The sequence below is a fragment of the Oncorhynchus keta genome, unplaced genomic scaffold (genome assembly GCF_023373465.1).
Source record: "Oncorhynchus keta strain PuntledgeMale-10-30-2019 unplaced genomic scaffold, Oket_V2 Un_contig_3183_pilon_pilon, whole genome shotgun sequence".
NCBI lineage: Eukaryota > Metazoa > Chordata > Actinopteri > Salmoniformes > Salmonidae > Oncorhynchus > Oncorhynchus keta.
The window spans coordinates 1-20502 of record NW_026287121.1 but is presented as its reverse complement, the minus strand read 5'-3'; the positions used below and the strand labels follow the sequence as shown (position 1 = coordinate 20502).

At 43.5% G+C, this 20502-nt stretch overlaps 2 long non-coding RNA genes across 2 annotated transcripts; one reads left to right on the top strand and one right to left on the bottom strand.

Annotated features, from left to right (window-relative positions):
• Nucleotides 1-5576: 5576 nt before the first annotated feature.
• Nucleotides 5577-6762, bottom strand: LOC127923757 (uncharacterized). Its single transcript, XR_008115280.1, has 3 exons — nt 6733-6762; nt 5874-6171; nt 5577-5607 (listed from the first exon to the last, which is right to left on the bottom strand). It is a non-coding gene; the product is annotated as an uncharacterized LOC127923757 (long non-coding RNA).
• Nucleotides 6763-17102: 10340 nt separating this feature from the next.
• On the top strand, nt 17103-17706 carry LOC127923756 (uncharacterized). Its single transcript, XR_008115279.1, has 2 exons — nt 17103-17353; nt 17402-17706. It is a non-coding gene; the product is annotated as an uncharacterized LOC127923756 (long non-coding RNA).
• The last annotated feature ends 2796 nt before the right edge of the window (nt 17707-20502 follow it).

Sequence of the window (20502 nt, the reverse complement as noted above, 5' to 3'; positions counted from 1 at the left end):
AGAGACAGGACCTTAGAGGTTGGGAGATACAACTGGGTCACCTGACAGAGACAGGACCTTAGAGGTTGGGAGATACAGCTGGGTCACCTGACAGAGACAGGACCTTAGAGGTTGGGAGATACAACTGGGTCACCTGACAGAGACAGGACCTTAGAGGTTGGGAGATACAACTGGGTCACCTGACAGAGACAGGACCTTAGAGGTTGGGAGATACAGCTGGGTCACCTGACAGAGACAGGAACTTAGAGGTTGGGAGATACAACTGGGTCACCTGACAGAGACAGGACCTTAGAGGTCCAGGAGATCACCACACTGTCTGTGCTGCTAAGACTAGTATTACTGAGACCAGGAGACCAGGAGACCACCACAGACTACTGAGACCAGAAGACCAGGGGACCAGGAGACCACCACACTGTATGTGCTGCTAAGACTAGTATTACTGAGACCAGGAGACCACCACAGACTACTGAGACCAGGAGACCACCACACTGTCTGTGCTGCTAAGACGAGTATTACTGAGACCAGGAGACCACCACAGACTACTGAGACTACAGGACTGCCTGACATGATGACTCCTTGTTGTCCCCAGTCCACCTGGCTGTGCTGACTTGCTGCACCCTCGACAACCATTGTGATTATTATTATCTTACCCTGCTGGTCATTTATGAACATTTGAACATCTTGGCCATGTTCTGTTATAATCTCCACCTGGCACAGCCAGAAGAGGACTCATAGCCTGGTTCCTCTCTAGGTTTCTTCCTAGGTTCTGGCCTTTCTAGGGAGTTTTTCCTAGCCACCGTGCTTCTACATCTGCATTGCTTGCCGTTTGTGGGTTTTAGGCTGTGTTTCTGTACAGCACTTTGAGATATCAGCTGATGTACGAAGGGCTATATAAATAAATTTGATTTGATTTGAAAATGTCAGTGAAGGCACTTGCCAGTTGGTCAGAGCATGCTCGGAGTACACTTCCTGGTAATCTGCTTGGCCCTGCAGCCTTGTGAATGTTGAACTGTTTAAAGGTCTTACTCACGTCGGCGACGGAGAACGTGATCACACAGTCGTCCGGAACAGCTGATGCTCTCATGCATGCCTCAGTGTTGCTTGCCTCAAAGCGAGCATAGAAGTGATTTAGCTCATCTCGTAGGCTCGTGTCACTGGGCAGCTTGGCTGTGCTTCCCTTTGTAGCCCGTAATAGTTCACAAGCCCTGCCACATCCGACGAGTGTCAGAGCTGGTGTAGTAGGATTCGATCTTAGTCCTGTATTCGCTGGGCTGAAGAGACTGAGATTCAGAAACCCATTCGCTGGACTGAAGAGACTGAGATTCAGAAACACATTCGCTGGACTGAAGAGACTGAGATTCAGAAACCCATTCGCTGGGCTGAAGAGACTGAGATTCAGAAACCCATTTGCCCTTTGTGCTGTTGTCTCTACCTTCTTGTTGTTGTCTCTACCTTATTGCTGTTGTCTCCACCTTCTTGCTGTTGTCTCTACCTTCTTGCTGTTGTCTCTACCTTCTTGCTGTTGTCTCTACCTTCTTGCTGTTGTCTCTACCTTCTTGCTGTTGTCTCTACCTTTGTGATGTTGTCTCTACCTTCTTGCTGTTGTCTCTACCTTCTTGTTGTTGTCTCTACCTTCTTGCTGTTGTCTCTACTTTCTTGCTGTTGTCTCTACCTTCTTGCTGTTGTCTCTACCTTCTTGCTGTTGTCTCTACCTTCTTGCTGTTGTCTCTACCTTATTGCCCTTTATGTTGTCTCTACCTTCTTGCTGTTGTCTCCACCTTCTTGCTGTTGTCTCTACCTTCTTGTTGTTGTCTCTACCTTCTTGCTGTTGTCTCTACCTTCTTGCTGTTGTCTCTACCTTCTTGCTGTTGTCTCTACCTTCTTGCTGTTGTCTCCACCTTCTTGCTGTTGTCTCTACCTTCTTGCTGTTGTCTCTACCTTCTTGCTGTTGTCTCTACCTTCTTGTTGTTGTCTCTACCTTCTTGCTGTTGTCTCTACCTTCTTGCTGTTGTCTCTACCTTCTTGCTGTTGTCTCCACCTTCTTGCTGTTGTCTCCACCTTCTTGCTGTTGTCTCTACCTTCTTGCTGTTGTCTCCACCTTCTTGCTGTTGTCTCCACCTTCTTGCTGTTGTCTCTACCTTCTTGCTGTTGTCTCTACCTTCTTGCTGTTGTCTCTACCTTCTTGCTGTTGTCTCTACCTTCTTGCTGTTGTCTCTACCTTCTTGCTGTTGTCTCTACCTTCTTGCTGTTGTCTCTACCTTCTTGCTGTTGTCTCTACCTTCTTGCTGTTGTCTCTACCTTCTTGCTGTTGTCTCTACCTTCTTGCCCTTTATGTTGTCTCTACCTTCTTGCTGTTGTCTCTACCTTCTTGCTGTTGTCTCTACCTTCTTGCTGTTGTCTCTACCTTCTTGCTGTTGTCTCTACCTTCTTGCTGTTGTCTCTACCTTCTTGCTGTTGTCTCTACCTTCTTGCTGTTGTCTCCACCTTCTTGCTGTTGTCTCTACCTTCTTGCTGTCGTCTCTACCTTCTTGCTGTTGTCTCTACCTTCTTGCTGTTGTCTCTACCTTCTTGCTGTTGTCTCTACCTTCTTGCTGTTGTCTCTACCTTCTTGCTGTTGTCTCTACCTTCTTGCTGTTGTCTCTACCTTCTTGCTGTTGTCTCTACCTTCTTGCTGTTGTCTCTACCTTCTTGCTGTTGTCTCTACCTTCTTGCTGTTGTCTCTACCTTCTTGCTGTTGTCTCTACCTTCTTGCTGTTGTCTCTACCTTCTTGCCCTTTATGTTGTCTCTACCTTCTTGCTGTTGTCTCTACCTTCTTGCTGTTGTCTCTACCTTCTTGCTGTTGTCTCTACCTTCTTGCTGTTGTCTCTACCTTCTTGCTGTTGTCTCCACCTTCTTGCTGTTGTCTCTACCTTCTTGCTGTTGTCTCTACCTTCTTGCTGTTGTCTCTACCTTCTTGCTGTTGTCTCTACCTTCTTGCTGTTGTCTCTACCTTCTTGCTGTTGTCTCTACCTTCTTGCTGTTGTCTCTACCTTCTTGCTGTTGTCTCTACCTTCTTGCTGTTGTCTCTACCTTCTTGCCCTTTATGTTGTCTCTACCTTCTTGCTGTTGTCTCTACCTTCTTGCTGTTGTCTCTACCTTCTTGCTGTTGTCTCTACCTTCTTGCTGTTGTCTCTACCTTCTTGCCCTTTATGTTGTCTCTACCTTCTTGCTGTTGTCTCTACCTTCTTGCTGTTGTCTCTACCTTCTTGCTGTTGTCTCTACCTTCTTGCTGTTGTCTCTACCTTCTTGCTGTTGTCTCTACCTTCTTGCTGTTGTCTCTACCTTCTTGCTGTTGTCTCCACCTTCTTGCTGTTGTCTCCACCTTCTTGCTGTTGTCTCTACCTTCTTGCTGTTGTCTCTACCTTCTTGCTGTTGTCTCTACCTTCTTGCTGTTGTCTCCACCTTCTTGCTGTTGTCTCTACCTTCTTGCTGTTGTCTCTACCTTCTTGCTGTTGTCTCTACCTTCTTGCTGTTGTCTCTACCTTCTTGCTGTTGTCTCTACCTTCTTGTTGTTGTCTCTACCTTCTTGCTGTTGTCTCTACCTTCTTGCTGTTGTCTCCACCTTCTTGCCCTTCTTGCTGTTGTCTCTACCTTCTTGCTGTTGTCTCCACCTTCTTGCTGTTGTCTCTACCTTCTTGCTGTTGTCTCTACCTTCTTGCCCTTCTTGCTGTTGTCTCTACCTTCTTGCTGTTGTCTCTACCTTCTTGCTGTTGTCTCTACCTTCTTGCTGTTGTCTCTACCTTCTTGCTGTTGTCTCCACCTTCTTGCTGTTGTCTCTACCTTCTTGATGTTGTCTCCACCTTCTTGCCCTTCTTGATGTTGTCTCTACCTTCTTGTTGTTGTCTCTACCTTCTTGCTGTTGTCTCTACCTTCTTGCTGTTGTCTCTACCTTCTTGCTGTTGTCTCTACCTTCTTGCTGTTGTCTCTACCTTCTTGCTGTTGTCTCCACCTTCTTGCTGTTGTCTCTACCTTCTTGCTGTTGTCTCTACCTTCTTGCTGTTGTCTCTACCTTCTTGTTGTTGTCTCTACCTTCTTGCTGTTGTCTCTACCTTCTTGCTGTTGTCTCTACCTTCTTGTTGTTGTCTCTACCTTCTTGCTGTTGTCTCTACCTTCTTGCTGTTGTCTCTACCTTCTTGCTGTTGTCTCTACCTTCTTGCTGTTGTCTCTACCTTCTTGCTGTTGTCTCTACCTTCTTGCTGTTGTCTCCACCTTCTTGCTGTCGTCTCTACTTTCTTGCTGTCGTCTCTACCTTGTTGCTGTCGTCTCTACCTTCTTGCTGTTGTCTCTACCTTCTTGCTGTTGTCTCCACCTTCTTGCTGTTGTCTCTACCTTCTTGCTGTTGTCTCTACCTTCTTGCTGTTGTCTCTACCTTCTTGTTGTTGTCTCTACCTTCTTGTTGTTGTCTCTACCTTCTTGTTGTTGTCTCTACCTTCTTGCTGTTGTCTCTACCTTCTTGCTGTTGTCTCTACCTTCTTGCTGTTGTCTCTACCTTCTTGCTGTTGTCTCTACCTTCTTGCTGTTGTCTCTACCTTCTTGCTGTTGTCTCCACCTTCTTGCTGTTGTCTCTACCTTCTTGTTGTTGTCTCTACCTTCTTGCTGTTGTCTCTACCTTCTTGCTGTTGTCTCTACCTTCTTGCTGTTGTCTCTACCTTCTTGCTGTTGTCTCTACCTTCTTGCTGTTGTCTCTACCTTCTTGCTGTTGTCTCTACCTTCTTGCTGTTGTCTCTACCTTCTTGCCCTTTATGTTGTCTCTACCTTCTTGCTGTTGTCTCTACCTTCTTGCTGTTGTCTCTACCTTCTTGCTGTTGTCTCTACCTTCTTGCTGTTGTCTCTACCTTCTTGCTGTTGTCTCTACCTTCTTGCTGTTGTCTCTACCTTCTTGCTGTTGTCTCCACCTTCTTGCTGTTGTCTCTACCTTCTTGCTGTCGTCTCTACCTTCTTGCTGTTGTCTCTACCTTCTTGCTGTTGTCTCTACCTTCTTGCTGTTGTCTCTACCTTCTTGCTGTTGTCTCTACCTTCTTGCTGTTGTCTCTACCTTCTTGCTGTTGTCTCTACCTTCTTGCTGTTGTCTCTACCTTCTTGCTGTTGTCTCTACCTTCTTGCTGTTGTCTCTACCTTCTTGCTGTTGTCTCTACCTTCTTGCTGTTGTCTCTACCTTCTTGCTGTTGTCTCTACCTTCTTGCTGTTGTCTCTACCTTCTTGCCCTTTATGTTGTCTCTACCTTCTTGCTGTTGTCTCTACCTTCTTGCTGTTGTCTCTACCTTCTTGCTGTTGTCTCTACCTTCTTGCTGTTGTCTCTACCTTCTTGCTGTTGTCTCCACCTTCTTGCTGTTGTCTCTACCTTCTTGCTGTTGTCTCTACCTTCTTGCTGTTGTCTCTACCTTCTTGCTGTTGTCTCTACCTTCTTGCTGTTGTCTCTACCTTCTTGCTGTTGTCTCTACCTTCTTGCTGTTGTCTCTACCTTCTTGCTGTTGTCTCTACCTTCTTGCCCTTTATGTTGTCTCTACCCTCTTGCTGTTGTCTCTACCTTCTTGCTGTTGTCTCTACCTTCTTGCTGTTGTCTCTACCTTCTTGCTGTTGTCTCTACCTTCTTGCCCTTTATGTTGTCTCTACCTTCTTGCTGTTGTCTCTACCTTCTTGCTGTTGTCTCTACCTTCTTGCTGTTGTCTCTACCTTCTTGCTGTTGTCTCTACCTTCTTGCTGTTGTCTCTACCTTCTTGCTGTTGTCTCTACCTTCTTGCTGTTGTCTCCACCTTCTTGCTGTTGTCTCTACCTTCTTGCTGTTGTCTCTACCTTCTTGCTGTTGTCTCTACCTTCTTGCTGTTGTCTCTACCTTCTTGCTGTTGTCTCCACCTTCTTGCTGTTGTCTCTACCTTCTTGCTGTTGTCTCTACCTTCTTGCTGTTGTCTCTACCTTCTTGCTGTTGTCTCTACCTTCTTGCTGTTGTCTCTACCTTCTTGTTGTTGTCTCTACCTTCTTGCTGTTGTCTCTACCTTCTTGCTGTTGTCTCTACCTTCTTGCCCTTCTTGCTGTTGTCTCTACCTTCTTGCTGTTGTCTCTACCTTCTTGCTGTTGTCTCTACCTTCTTGCTGTTGTCTCCACCTTCTTGCCCTTCTTGCTGTTGTCTCTACCTTCTTGCTGTTGTCTCTACCTTCTTGCTGTTGTCTCTACCTTCTTGCTGTTGTCTCTACCTTCTTGTTGTTGTCTCTACCTTCTTGCTGTTGTCTCTACCTTCTTGCTGTTGTCTCTACCTTCTTGCCCTTCTTGTTGTTGTCTCTACCTTCTTGCCCTTCTTGCTGTTGTCTCTACCTTCTTGCTGTTGTCTCTACCTTCTTGCTGTTGTCTCTACCTTCTTGCTGTTGTCTCTACCTTCTTGCTGTCAACCCCTCTACCTTCTTGCTGTTGTCTCCACCTTCTTGCTGTTGTCTCTACCTTCTTGCTGTTGTCTCTACCTTCTTGCTGTTGTCTCTACCTTCTTGTTGTTGTCTCTACCTTCTTGCTGTTGTCTCTACCTTCTTGCTGTTGTCTCTACCTTCTTGCTGTTGTCTCTACCTTCTTGCTGTTGTCTCCACCTTCTTGCTGTTGTCTCTACCTTCTTGCTGTTGTCTCTACCTTCTTGCTGTTGTCTCTACCTTCTTGCTGTTGTCTCTACCTTCTTGCTGTTGTCTCTACCTTCTTGCTGTTGTCTCTACCTTCTTGCTGTTGTCTCCACCTTCTTGCTGTTGTCTCTACCTTCTTGCTGTTGTCTCTACCTTCTTGCTGTTGTCTCCACCTTCTTGCTGTTGTCTCTACCTTCTTGCTGTTGTCTCTACCTTCTTGCTGTTGTCTCTACCTTCTTGTTGTTGTCTCTACCTTCTTGCTGTTGTCTCTACCTTCTTGCTGTTGTCTCTACCTTCTTGCTGTTGTCTCTACCTTCTTGCTGTTGTCTCTACCTTCTTGCTGTTGTCTCTACCTTCTTGCTGTTGTCTCCACCTTCTTGTTGTTGTCTCTACTTTCTTGCTGTCTCTCTACCTTGTTGCTGTGTCTCTACCTTCTTGCTGTCGTCTCTACCTTCTTGCTGTTGTCTCCACCTTCTTGTTGTTGTCTCTACCTTCTGCTGTTGTCTCTACCTTTTGCTGTTGTCTCTACCTTCTTGTTGTTGTCTCTACCTGTCTTGTTGTTGTGTCTACCATTCTTGTTGTTGTCTCTACCATGTCTTGCTGTTGTCTGACTACCTGTCTTGCTGTTGTCTCTACCATTCTTGCTGTTGTCTCTACCTTCTAATGCTGTTGTCTAATACCTTCTAATACTGTTGTCTCTACCTGCTGTGCTGTTGTCTCTAATATTCTGTGTTGTCTCCACATGTTGTGTTGTCTAATACCTGCTGTGTTGTTGTCTCTACCTGTTGTGTTGCTACCTTCTTGCTGTTGTCTAATACCATGTTGTGTTGCTAATATGCTGTGCTAATACCATGTTGTGTTGCTAATATGCTGTGCTAATACCATGTTGTGTTGCTAATATGCTGTGCTAATACCATGTTGTGTTGCTAATATGCTGTGCTAATACATGTGTTGCTACTATGCTGTGCTAATACCATGTTGTGTTGCTAATATGCTGTGCTAATACCATGTTGTGTTGCTACTATGCTGTGCTAATACCATGTTGTGTTGCTAATATGCTGTGCTAATACCATGTTGTGTTGCTAATATGCTGTGCTAATACCATGCTGTGCTGCTACCAGGTTTTGTGTTGCTACCATGTTGTGTTGCTACTATGCTGTGCTAATACCATGTTGTGTTGCTACTATGCTGTGCTAATACCATGTTGTGTTGCTACTATGTTGTGCTAATACCATGTTGTGTTGCTACTATGCTGTGCTAATACCATGTTGTGTTGCTACTATGCTGTGCTAATACCATGTTGTGTTGCTACTATGCTGTGCTAATACCATGTTGTGTTGCTACTATGCTGTGCTAATACCATGTTGTGTTGCTACTATGCTGTGCTAATACCATGTTGTGTTGCTACTATGCTGTGCTAATACCATGTTGTGTTGCTACTATGCTGTGCTAATACCATGTTGTGTTGCTACTATGCTGTGCTAATACCATGTTGTGTTGCTACTATGCTGTGCTAATACCATGTTGTGTTGCTACTATGCTGTGCTAATACCATGTTGTGTTGCTACTATGCTGTGCTAATACCATGTTGTGCTGCTACTATGCTGTGCTAATACCATGTTGTGTTGCTACTATGCTGTGCTAATACCATGTTGTGCTGCTACTATGCTGTGCTAATACCATGTTGTGTTGCTACTATGCTGTGCTAATACCATGTTGTGTTGCTACTATGCTGTGCTAATACCATGTTGTGTTGCTACTATGCTGTGCTAATACCATGTTGTGTTGCTACTATGCTGTGCTAATACCATGTTGTGTTGCTACTATGCTGTGCTAATACCATGTTGTGTTGCTACTATGCTGTGCTAATACCATGTTGTGCTGCTACTATGCTGTGCTAATACCATGTTGTGTTGCTACTATGCTGTGCTAATACCATGTTGTGTTGCTACTATGCTGTGCTAATACCATGTTGTGTTGCTACTATGCTGTGCTAATACCATGTTGTGTTGCTACTATGCTGTGCTAATACCATGTTGTGCTGCTACTATGCTGGGCTAATACCATGTTGTGTGTTGCTGACATGTGTTCTCTTTATGTAGTGTTGATGTGTGTTTTGTCCTGTATGTTATTGTTTAATCCCAGCCCCGTCCCCGCCCCCCGTCCCGTCCCTATCTGTCCCCGTCCCGTCCCCGCAGGAGGCCTTAATATAATAATAATAAGTTTGTTCTTATATGCCATTTAAATGAATGGACGCTTTAATCCAAAGCTGACTTACAGTCATGTGTGCATACATTCTACGTATGGGTGGTGTCCCTGGATCGTTACCCACTACCCTGGCGTTACAAGCGCCATGCTCTACCAACTGAGCTACAGAAGGACCCTTCTGCCCTTCTGGTAGGCCGTCATTGTAAATAAGAATTTGTTCTTAACTGACCTGCCTGGTTAAATGAAGGTCACATAAAGGTTAAATCAATACAAATAGAACGCCAGCCCTGGGCTACATGATCTGTGTCAGTGTGGGTGAGTGTCTTTCTCTGTTCTCCTCCCGACCTCCACTGCACCACAGCAACTGATCTGTCTTTTCTCACAGGCACAGACACAGGCACAGACACAGAAACGGGCACAGACACAGAAACAGGCACAGGCACAGGCACAGACACAGACACAGACACAGACACAGACACAGACACAGACAGGCAGACACAGACACACAGGCACAGACACAGACACAGGCACAGACACAGGCACAGACACAGGCACAGACACAGACACAGACACAGACACAGACACAGGCACAGACACAGACACAGACACAGACACAGACACAGACACACAGACACAGACACAGACACAGACACAGACACAGGCACAGACACAGACACAGGCACAGGACACAGACACAGACACAGACACAGACACAGACACAGACACAGACACAGGCACAGACACAGACACAGACACAGACACAGACACAGGACACAGACACAGACACAGACACAGACACAGACACAGACACAGGCACAGGCACAGGCACAGACACAGACACAGACACAGACACAGACACAGACAGACACAGACACAGACACAGACACAGACACAGACACAGACACAGACAGACACAGACACAGACACAGACACAGACACAGGCACAGACACAGACACAGACACAGACACAGACACAGACACAGACACAGACACAGACACACCAGACACAGGACACGGACACAGACACAGCACAGGACACACGGACAGCAGACACAGCACAGACACAGACACAGACACAGGCACTGGTCAGAAACAAATCACCATTTCACACATTTATCAGCTTTGACCAAAACCAACTGGTCAGCTTTTGACTTCGAATGTGAATTTGCAACCACCTCAGCTCGGCCACCATTGGTCAGCCACCAGCGCAACCTCAGCTCGGCCACCAATGGTCAGCCACCTCAACTCGGCCACCAATGGTCAGCCACCTCAGTACCACCTCAGCTCGGCCACCATTGGTCAGCCAAATGCTCAATACAGATTATTATTATAGAGAACAGAGAAGTTGCACAAAAATCATTAATACATTTTTTAAAAACCAAATATATCTATATATTTTTCGACCAGCCCACCTCAGTCCAAGATGGCCCAGCCCCTCTGACATTTGGCAGAATTGCCAATCGGCCAATCCGCCCACGTCCTGAAATCAGTTTTCCTTCCCCGAATCAATTCTCAGAGATGTAGTACAAATATGTTCCACTAGGTGGCAGAATATCCCTGAAAACAACTTGTCATCCCCCCCAGAGAGCGGCCCTGTCCATCCACTTACTGTCGTATCAAAACTCTCAGGCTCAGACGTAAATGCATTTACACACTGTGATTCGCTCATGTTAGGATGTCTCACCTTGTGTTACGATCTAACTGATCTACCATCGGCAGCATCCTGGCTCAGAGAATCCCTAAAGTGGCAGGCTATTGGTCAATTTTCTTTTAAATTTCACCTTATTTAACCAGGTATTTATATATATATATAAAACCCTAACCCTTTATTTAACCAGGTATTTATATATATATAACCCTAACCCTTTATTTAACCAGGTATTTATATATATATTTATTTATATATATATATATATATATATATATATATATATATAACCCTTTATTTAACCAGGTATTTATATATATATATACCCTAACCCTTTATTTAACCAGGTATTTATATATATATATAACCCTTTATTTAACCAACCCTTATATTTAACCCCTAACCCTTTATTTAACCAGGTATTTATATATATATATATAACCCTTTATTTAACCAGGTATTTATATATATATATAACCCTACCCTTTATTTAACCAGGTATTTATATATATATATATATATACCCTTTATTTAACCAGGTATTTATATATATAACCCTAACCCTTTATTTAACCAGGTATTTATATATATATATAACCCTAACCCTTTATTTAACCAGGTATTTATATATATATATACCCTTTTATTTAACCAGGTATTTATATATATATAACCCTAACCCTTTATTTAACCAGGTATTTATATATATATATAACCCTAACCCTTTATTTAACCAGGTATTATATATATATAACCCTAACCCTTTATTTAACCAGGTATTTATATATATATATATATATAACCCTAACCCTTTATTTAACCAGGTATTTATATATATATATATATAACCCTAACCCTTTATTTAACCAGGTATTTATATATATATATAACCCTAACCCTTTATTTAACCAGGTATTTATATATATATATAACCCTAACCCTTTATTTAACCAGGTATTTATATATATATAACCCTAACCCTTTATTTAACCAGGTATTTATATATATATAAAACCCTAACCCTTTATTTAACCAGGTATTTATATATATATAACCCTAACCCTTTATTTAACCAGGTATTTATATATATATATATAACCCTTTATTTAACCAGGTATTTATATATATATATAACCCTTTATTTAACCAGGTATATATATATATAACTTTATTTAACCAGGTATTTATATATATATATATAACCCTTTATTTAACCAGGTATTTATATATATAAACCCTAACCCTTTATTTAACCAGGTATTTATATATATATATATATATTTATATATATATATATATATATATATATATATATAACCCTAACCCTTTATTTAACCAGGTATTTATATATATATAACCCTAACCCTTTATTTAACCAGGTATTTATATATATATATAGCCTAACCCTTTATTTAACCAGGTATTTATATATATAACCCTAACCCTTTATTTAACCAAGTATTTATATATATATATATATAGCCCCTATACCCCCTATACAGCCCTTATACAGTCCCTATACAGTCCATATACAGCCCTATATACAGTCCCTATACAGCCCTTATACAGTCCATATACAGCCCCTATACAGTCCCTATATACAGCCCATAGGAGAAGAGGGTAGGAGAGAGGGTAGGAGAAGAGGGTAGGAGAGAGGGTAGGAGAGAGGGCAGGAGAGAGGGTAGGAAGGGTAGGGAAGAGGGTAGGAGAGAGGGTAGGAGAAGAGGGGTAGGAGAGAGGGTAGGAGAAAGGGTAGAAAGAGGGAAGGAGAGGAGGGTTAGGAGGAGGGTAGGAGAGAGGGTAGGAGAAGAGGGGTAGGAGAGAGGGTAGGAGAGGAGGGTAGGAGAGAGGGTAGGAGAGAGGAGAAGGAGAAGAGGGTAGGAGAGAGGGTAGGAGAAGAGGGTAGGAGAGAGGGTAGGAGAAGAGGGTAGGAGAGAGGAGAAGAGGGTAGAGGGTAGGAGAGGGTAAGAGGGTAGGAGAGAGGGGTAGGAGAAGGGTAGGGTAGGAGAGAGAGGGTAGGTAGGGGTAGAGAGGGTAGGAGAGAGGGTAGAGAGAGAGAGGGTAGGAGAGAGAGGGTAGGAGAAGAGGGTAGGAGAAGAGGGTAGGAGAGGAGGGTAGGAGAGAGGGTATGAGAGGAGGGTAGGAGAGAGGGGTAGGAGAAGAGGGTAGGAGAAGAGGGTAGGAGAGAGAGGGTAGGAGAAGAGGGTAGGAGAGAGGGTAGAGGGAGGGTAGGAGAGAGGAGAAGAGGGTAGGAGAGAGGGTAGGGTAGAGAGAGGGTAGGAGAGAGGGTAGGAGAGAGGGTAGGAGAAGGAGGAGGGTAGAGAGGGGGAGAGAGGGTAGGAGAGAGGGAGGAGAGGAGGGTAGGAGAGGGGTAGGAGAGGAGGGTAGGAGAGGGAGAGAGGGTAGGGTAGGAGAAGAGGGTAGGAGAGAGGGGTAGGAGAGGAGGGTAGGAGATGAGGGTAGGAGAGGGGTAGGAGAGAGGGTAGGAGAGAGGGTAGGAGAAGGGTAGGAGAAGAGGGTAGGAGAGGGGGTAGGAGAGGAGGGTAGGAGAGAGGGTAGGAGAGAGGGTAGGAGAGAGAGGGTAGGAGAGAGAGGGTAGGAGAGAGGGTAGAAGAGGGTAGAAGAGGGTAGGAGAGGGTTGGAGAAGAGGGGAGGGAGAGTAGGAGGGAGAGTAGGATTAGAGGGTAGCAGAGAGGGTAGGAGAAGAGGGTAGGAGAGAGGGTAGGAGAGAGGGTAGGAGAAGAGGGTAGGAGAGAGGGTAGCAGAGAGGGTTGGAAGAATATTAATTCCACACATTCCAGTGGCTGCTTCGATAAGCTCCTATGTGTTTCCATGGTGACATAATAGCCATGTTTCCATGGTGATATAATGGCCATGTTCTGATGTAGGTCTCTATTTAAACAGCATGTAAGGAAATCCTCCTCAATGCTGTGACTATTTCTCACTAGTTGGGTCTTCATTTACAACGTTAAAAGGACTGATGAGGAGTTAGAGCTGCTGATTGGCTGCTGTTTAAACCCTTAATTGGGTTCCTAGTCGTTGTTGTTCCCACTTTGATGTAATCCTGTGTGTCAGGGGTGTCGTGATGAAGAGGGTGTCACGACCTGCTGAGGAACATGTCTGTCCGCCTCCTGCCAAACACTTCAAACCAGAAACCAGGAAGAGAGGTGGGTGGTTATCATAACTTCCTCATCTCTCTCTTGTCTACACCACTACAGGGAACATCAGTCACGTCTCCTGTCTACAGGGAACATCAGTCATGTCTCCTGTCTACATCACTACTAGGAACATCAGTCATGTCTCCTGTCTACAGGGAACATCAGTCATTCAGACAGAACCTAGGACCTCCTGAACATCAGGACCTCCCTGTCATCAGACAGATCCTGTCTAGGAACTCTCAATACAGAGGACATCAGTCATGTCCTCTCAGGGAACATCATACAGAGGACCTCCTGTCATTCAGACAGATCCTAGGACCTCTCAATACAGAGGGACCTCCTGTCATTCAGACAGATCCTAGGACCTCTCAATACAGAGGAACATCAGTCATTCCTGACAGAACCTAGTCACCTCCTCAGTCATTCAGACAGATCCTAGGACCTCTCAATACAGAGGACCTCCTGTCATTCAGACAGATCCTAGGACCTCTCAGGGAACATCAGTCACGACCTCCTGTCATTTAGGGAACATCAGTCAATCACTAGGGAACATCAGTCATTCTCCTGTCTACAGGAACATCAGTCACTCTCTCACTACAGGGAACATCACACGGAGGACCTCCTGTCATTCAGACAGATCCTAGGACCTCTCAATACAGAGGACCTCCTGTCATTCAGACAGATCCTAGGACCTCTCAATACAGAGGACCTCCTGTCATTTAGACAGATCCTAGGACCTCTCAATACAGAGGACCTCCTGTCATTTAGACAGATCCTAGGACCTCTCAATACAGAGGACCTCCTGTCATTTAGACAGATCCTAGGACCTCTCAATACAGAGGACCTCCTGTCATTTAGACAGATCATAGGACCTCTCAATACAGAGGACCTCCTGTCATTCAGACAGATCCTAGGACCTCTCAATACAGAGGACCTCCTGTCATTTAGACAGATCCTAGGACCTCTCAATACAGAGGACCTCCTGTCATTCAGATCCTAGACCTCTCAATAGAGGACCTCCTGTCATTTAGACAGATCCTAGGACCTCTCAATACAGAGGACCTCCTGTCATTTAGACAGATCCTAGGACCTCTCAATACAGAGGACCTCCTGTCATTTAGACAGATCAGGACCTCTCATTCCTGTCAGACAGATCCTAGGACCTCTCAATACAGAGGACCTCCTGTCAGTCACATTTAGACAGATCCTAGGACCTCTCAATACAGAGGACCTCCTGTCATTTAGACAGATCCTAGGACCTCTCAATACAGAGGACCTCCTGTCATTTAGACAGATCCTAGGACCTCTCAATACAGAGGACCTCCTGTCATTTAGACAGATCCTAGGACCTCTCAATACAGAGGACCTCCTGTCATTCAGACAGATCCTAGACAGAGGACCTCCTGTCATTCAGACAGATCCTAGGACCTCTCAATACAGAGGACCTCCTGTCATTTAGACAGATCCTAGGACCTCTCAATACAGAGGACCTCCTGTCATTTAGACAGATCCTAGGACCTCTCAATACAGAGGACGTCCTGTCATTCAGACAGATCCTAGGACCTCTCAATACAGAGGACCTCCTGTCAGTCACATTTAGACAGATCCTAGGACCTCTCAATACAGAGGACCTCCTGTCAGTCACATTTAGACAGATCCTAGGACCTCTCAATACAGAGGACCTCCTGTCATTTAGACAGATCCTAGGACCTCTCAATACAGAGGACCTCCTGTCATTTAGACAGATCCTAGGACCTCTCAATACAGAGGACCTCCTGTCATTTAGACAGATCCTAGGACCTCTCAATACAGAGGACCTCCTGTCATTTAGACAGATCCTAGGACCTCTCAATACAGAGGACCTCCTGTCATTCAGACAGATCCTAGGACCTCTCAATACAGAGGACCTCCTGTCATTTAGACAGATCCTAGGACCTCTCAATACAGAGGACCTCCTGTCATTTAGACAGATCCTAGGACCTCTCAATACAGAGGACCTCCTGTCAGTCACATTCAGACAGATCCTAGGACCTCTCAATACAGAGGACCTCCTGTCATTCAGACAGATCCTAGGACGTCTCAACAGAGAATGATTCCTGTGCTGTATGAAATCCTAGCTCAGAGTCAGACTTTTATAATGTTTCTTTTATATTGTAGACATTCGGTTCTGCATCACTGTTTAAATATTCTCCATGTCATGTTAATGGGGAGACAATATGGCCGCCGTAGAACGTTCTAGTGTGCGTGCATCACAACGCAGGAACCTCAATGTCCCATCTAAACTCTTGGCTCTGGCCTTTCTGTTATTCGTGAGGAGTTGGAACCAACAAAAACAAACAAGAGACTTGGAAAAAGAAGACACGATATCCAAAAATTCGCGCAGAAAACTTGCAGCTTTAATTCTTGCTTTTTAAAGTTGACCCCCCCCCCAAAAAAACCTAACAAATCCTGTGTTAACAAAAACAACTACAAGATCACTAAATACACCAATACAAAATCTACAAAATCCAAAAGGAGGACAAACATTTTGTTTGACAGATCATTTGACAGTATAAATGTATACAATACTGTTTGTGTTTATTTGGCACTTGACCACATGGTTTATTGATTTCTTACAGAAACGTTACAGCCGACCACTAAAAACAATAGAGAAATATATATTTAACCAGGTATTCATATATATATATATATATATATATATAACCCTTTATTTAACCAGGTATTTATATATATATATATATATAACCCTAACCCTTTATTTAACCAGGTATATATATATATATATATATATATATATAACCCTTTATTTAACCAGGTATTTATATATATATATAACCCTTTATTTAACCAGGTATTTATATATATATATAACCCTTTATTTAACCAGGTATTTAAAAACAATAGAGAAATACATTAAAAAACCAATGTGAAAATCATTGCAGTAGAGTTGTGATCCTCAGTTATTTTTTAAATGTACTTTCTTTACAAAACAGCAGTTATTAAAACATAAAAACCATTCCAAGATTTGTCCAATGAACACGAAGCCAACTGAAACCGCTGGGTTTTTAGGCCCTGATCTGGGGCCTCCGTTACATTCAACTGGCAGGAGATGGAAGGGTTGGTTTAATGGGGTTCCTGCCTGAGCAACTGGTGCGGTATAACTGATCCAGGAACTGGTGCGGTATAACTGATCCAGGAACTGGTGCGGTATAACTGATGGGGTTGCGCTGTCGCTATGGGGTTGCGCTGTCGCTATGGGGTTGCGCTGTCGCTATGGGGTTGCTCTGTCGCTATGGGGTTGCGCTGTCGCTATGGGGTTGCTCTGTCGCTATGGGGTTGCGCTGTCGCTATGGGGTTGCTCTGTCGCTATGGGGTTGCGCTGTTGCTATGGGGTTGCGCTGTTGCTATGGGGTTGCGCTGTCGCTATGGGGTTGCGCTGTTGCTATGGGGTTGCGCTGTTGCTATGGGGTTGCGCTGTCGCTATGGGGTATTGTGTGTGTGTGAATACATTGTATATTTGTCTCAGGGCCAGATTCATGGCTCAGATCCTTGTTATGGGGTTGGTTGTGTTGTGGTTGAATATAACAGGGTTGTGTTGTGGTTGAATATAACAGGGTTGGTTGTGTTGTGGTTGACTATAACAGGGTTGTGTTGTGGTTGAATATAACAGGGTTGTGTTGTGGTTGAATATAACAGGGTTGTGTTGTGGTTGAATATAACAGGGTTGTGTTGTGGTTGAATATAACAGGGTTGTGTTGTGGTTGAATATAACAGGGTTGTGTTGTGGTTGAATATAACAGGGTTGTGTTGTGGTTGACTATAACAGGGTTGGTTGTGTTGTGGTTGAATATAACAGGGTTGTGTTGTGGTTGAATATAACAGGGTTGTGTTGTGGTTGAATATAACAGGGTTGTGTTGTGGTTGAATATAACAGGGTTGTGTTGTGGTTGAATATAACAGGGTTGTGTTGTGGTTGAATATAACAGGGTTGTGTTGTGGTTGAATATAACAGGGTTGTGTTGTGGTTGAATATAACAGGGTTGTGTTGTGGTTGAATATAACAGGGTTGTGTTTGTGGTTGAATATAACAGGGTTGTGTTGTGGTTGAATATAACAGGGTTGTGTTGTGGTTGAATATAACAGGGTTGTGTTGTGGTTGAATATAACAGGGTTGTGTTGTGGTTGAATATAACAGGGTTGTGTTGTGGTTGAATATAACAGGGTTGTGTTGTGGTTGAATATAACAGGGTTGTGTTGTGGTTGAATATAACAGGGTTGTGTTGTGGTTGAATATAACAGGGTTGTGTTGTGGTTGAATATAACAGGGTTGTGTTGTGGTTGAATATAACAGGGTTGTGTTGTGGTTGAATATAACAGGGTTGTGTTGTGGTTGAATATAACAGGGTTGGTTGTGGTTGAATATAACAGGGTTGTGTTGTGGTTGAATATAACAGGGTTGTGTTGTGGTTGAATATAACAGGGTTGTGTTGTGGTTGAATATAACAGGGTTGTGTTGTGGTTGAATATAACAGGGTTGTGTTGTGGTTGAATATAACAGGGTTGTGTTGTGGTTGAATATAACAGGGTTGGTTGTGTTGTGGTTGAATATAACAGGGTTGTGTTGTGGTTGAATATAACAGGGTTGTGTTGTGGTTGAATATAACAGGGTTGTGTTGTGGTTGAATATAACAGGGTTGTGTTGTGGTTGAATATAACAGGGTTGTGTTGTGGTTGAATATAACAGGGTTGTGTTGTGGTTGAATATAACAGGGTTGGTTGTAACAGGGTTGTGTGGTTGAATATAACAGGGTTGTGTTGTGGTTGTGTGAATATAACAGGGTTGTGTTGTGGTTGAATATAACAGGGTTGGTTGTGTTGTGGTTGAATATAACAGGGTTGTGTTGTGGTTGAATATAACAGGGTTGTGTTGTGGTTGAATATAACAGGGTTGTGTTGTGGTTGAATATAACAGGGTTGGTTGTGTTGTGGTTGAATATAACAGGGTTGTGTTGTGGTTGAATATAACAGGGTTGTGTTGTGGTTGAATATAACAGGGTTGTGTTGTGGTTGAATATAACAGGGTTGTGTTGTGGTTGAATATAACAGGGTTGGTTGTGTTGTGGTTGAATATAACAGGGTTGTGTTGTGGTTGAATATAACAGGGTTGTGTTGTGGTTGAATATAACAGGGTTGTGTTGTGGTTGAATATAACAGGGTTGTGTTGTGGTTGAATATAACAGGGTTGTGTTGTGGTTGAATATAACAGGGTTGTGTTGTGTTGTGGTTGAATATAACAGGGTTGGTTGTGTTGTGGTTGAATATAACAGGGTTGGTTGTGTTGTGGTTGAATATAACAGGGTTGGTTGTGTTGTGGTTGAATATAACAGGGTTGGTTGTGTTGTGGTTGAATATAACAGGGTTGTGTTGTGGTTGAATATAACAGGGTTGTGTTGTGGTTGAATATAACAGGGTTGTGTTGTGGTTGAATATAACAGGGTTGTGTTGTGGTTGAATATAACAGGGTTGTGTTGTGGTTGAATATAACAGGGTTGTGTTGTGGTTGAATATAACAGGGTTGTGTTGTGGTTGAATATAACAGGGTTGTGTTGTGGTTGAATATAACAGGGTTGTGTTGTGGTTGAATATAACAGGGTTGGTTGTGTTGTGGTTGAATATAACAGGGTTGGTTGTGTTGTGGTTGAATATAACAGGGTTGGTTGTGTTGTGGTTGAATATAACAGGGTTGTGTTGTGGTTGAATATAACAGGGTTGTGTTGTGGTTGAATATAACAGGGTTGTGTTGTGGTTGAATATAACAGGGTTGTGTTGTGGTTGAATATAACAGGGTTGTGTTGTGGTTGAATATAACAGGGTTGGTTGTGGTTGAATATAACAGGGTTGGTTGTGTTGTGGTTGAATATAACAGGGTTGGTTGTGTTGTGGTTGAATATAACAGGGTTGGTTGTGTTGTGGTTGAATATAACAGGGTTGTGTTGTGGTTGAATATAACAGGGTTGTGTTGTGGTTGAATATAACAGGGTTGTGTTGTGGTTGAATATAACAGGGTTGTGTTGTGGTTGAATATAACAGGGTTGTGTTGTGGTTGAATATAACAGGGTTGTGTTGTGGTTGAATATAACAGGGTTGGTTGTGTTGTGGTTGAATATAACAGGGTTGTGTTGTGGTTGAATATAACAGGGTTGGTTGTGTTGTGGTTGAATATAACAGGGTTGGTTGTGTTGTGGTTGAATATAACAGGGTTGTGTTGTGGTTGAATATAACAGGGTTGTGTTGTGGTTGAATATAACAGGGTTGTGTTGTGGTTGAATATAACAGGGTTGGTTGTGTTGTGGTTGAATATAACAGGGTTGGTTGTGTTGTGGTTGAATATAACAGGGTTGTGTTGTGGTTGAATATAACAGGGTTGGTGTGTGTGGTTGAATATAACAGGGTTGTGTTGTGGTTGAATATAACAGGGTTGTGTTGTGGTTGAATATAACAGGGTTGTGTTGTGGTTGAATATAACAGGGTTGGTTGTGTTGTGGTTGAATATAACAGGGTTGGTTGTGTTGTGGTTGAATATAACAGGGTTGGTTGTGTTGTGGTTGAATATAACAGGGTTGTGTTGTGGTTGAATATAACAGGGTTGTGTGTGTGGTTGAATATAACAGGGTTGTGTTGTGGTTGAATATAACAGGGTTGTGTTGTGGTTGAATATAACAGGGTTGTGTTGTGGTTGAATATAACAGGGTTGTGTTGTGGTTGAATATAACAGGGTTGTGTTGTGGTTGAATATAACAGGGTTGTGTTGTGGTTGAATATAACAGGGTTGTGTTGTGGTTGAATATA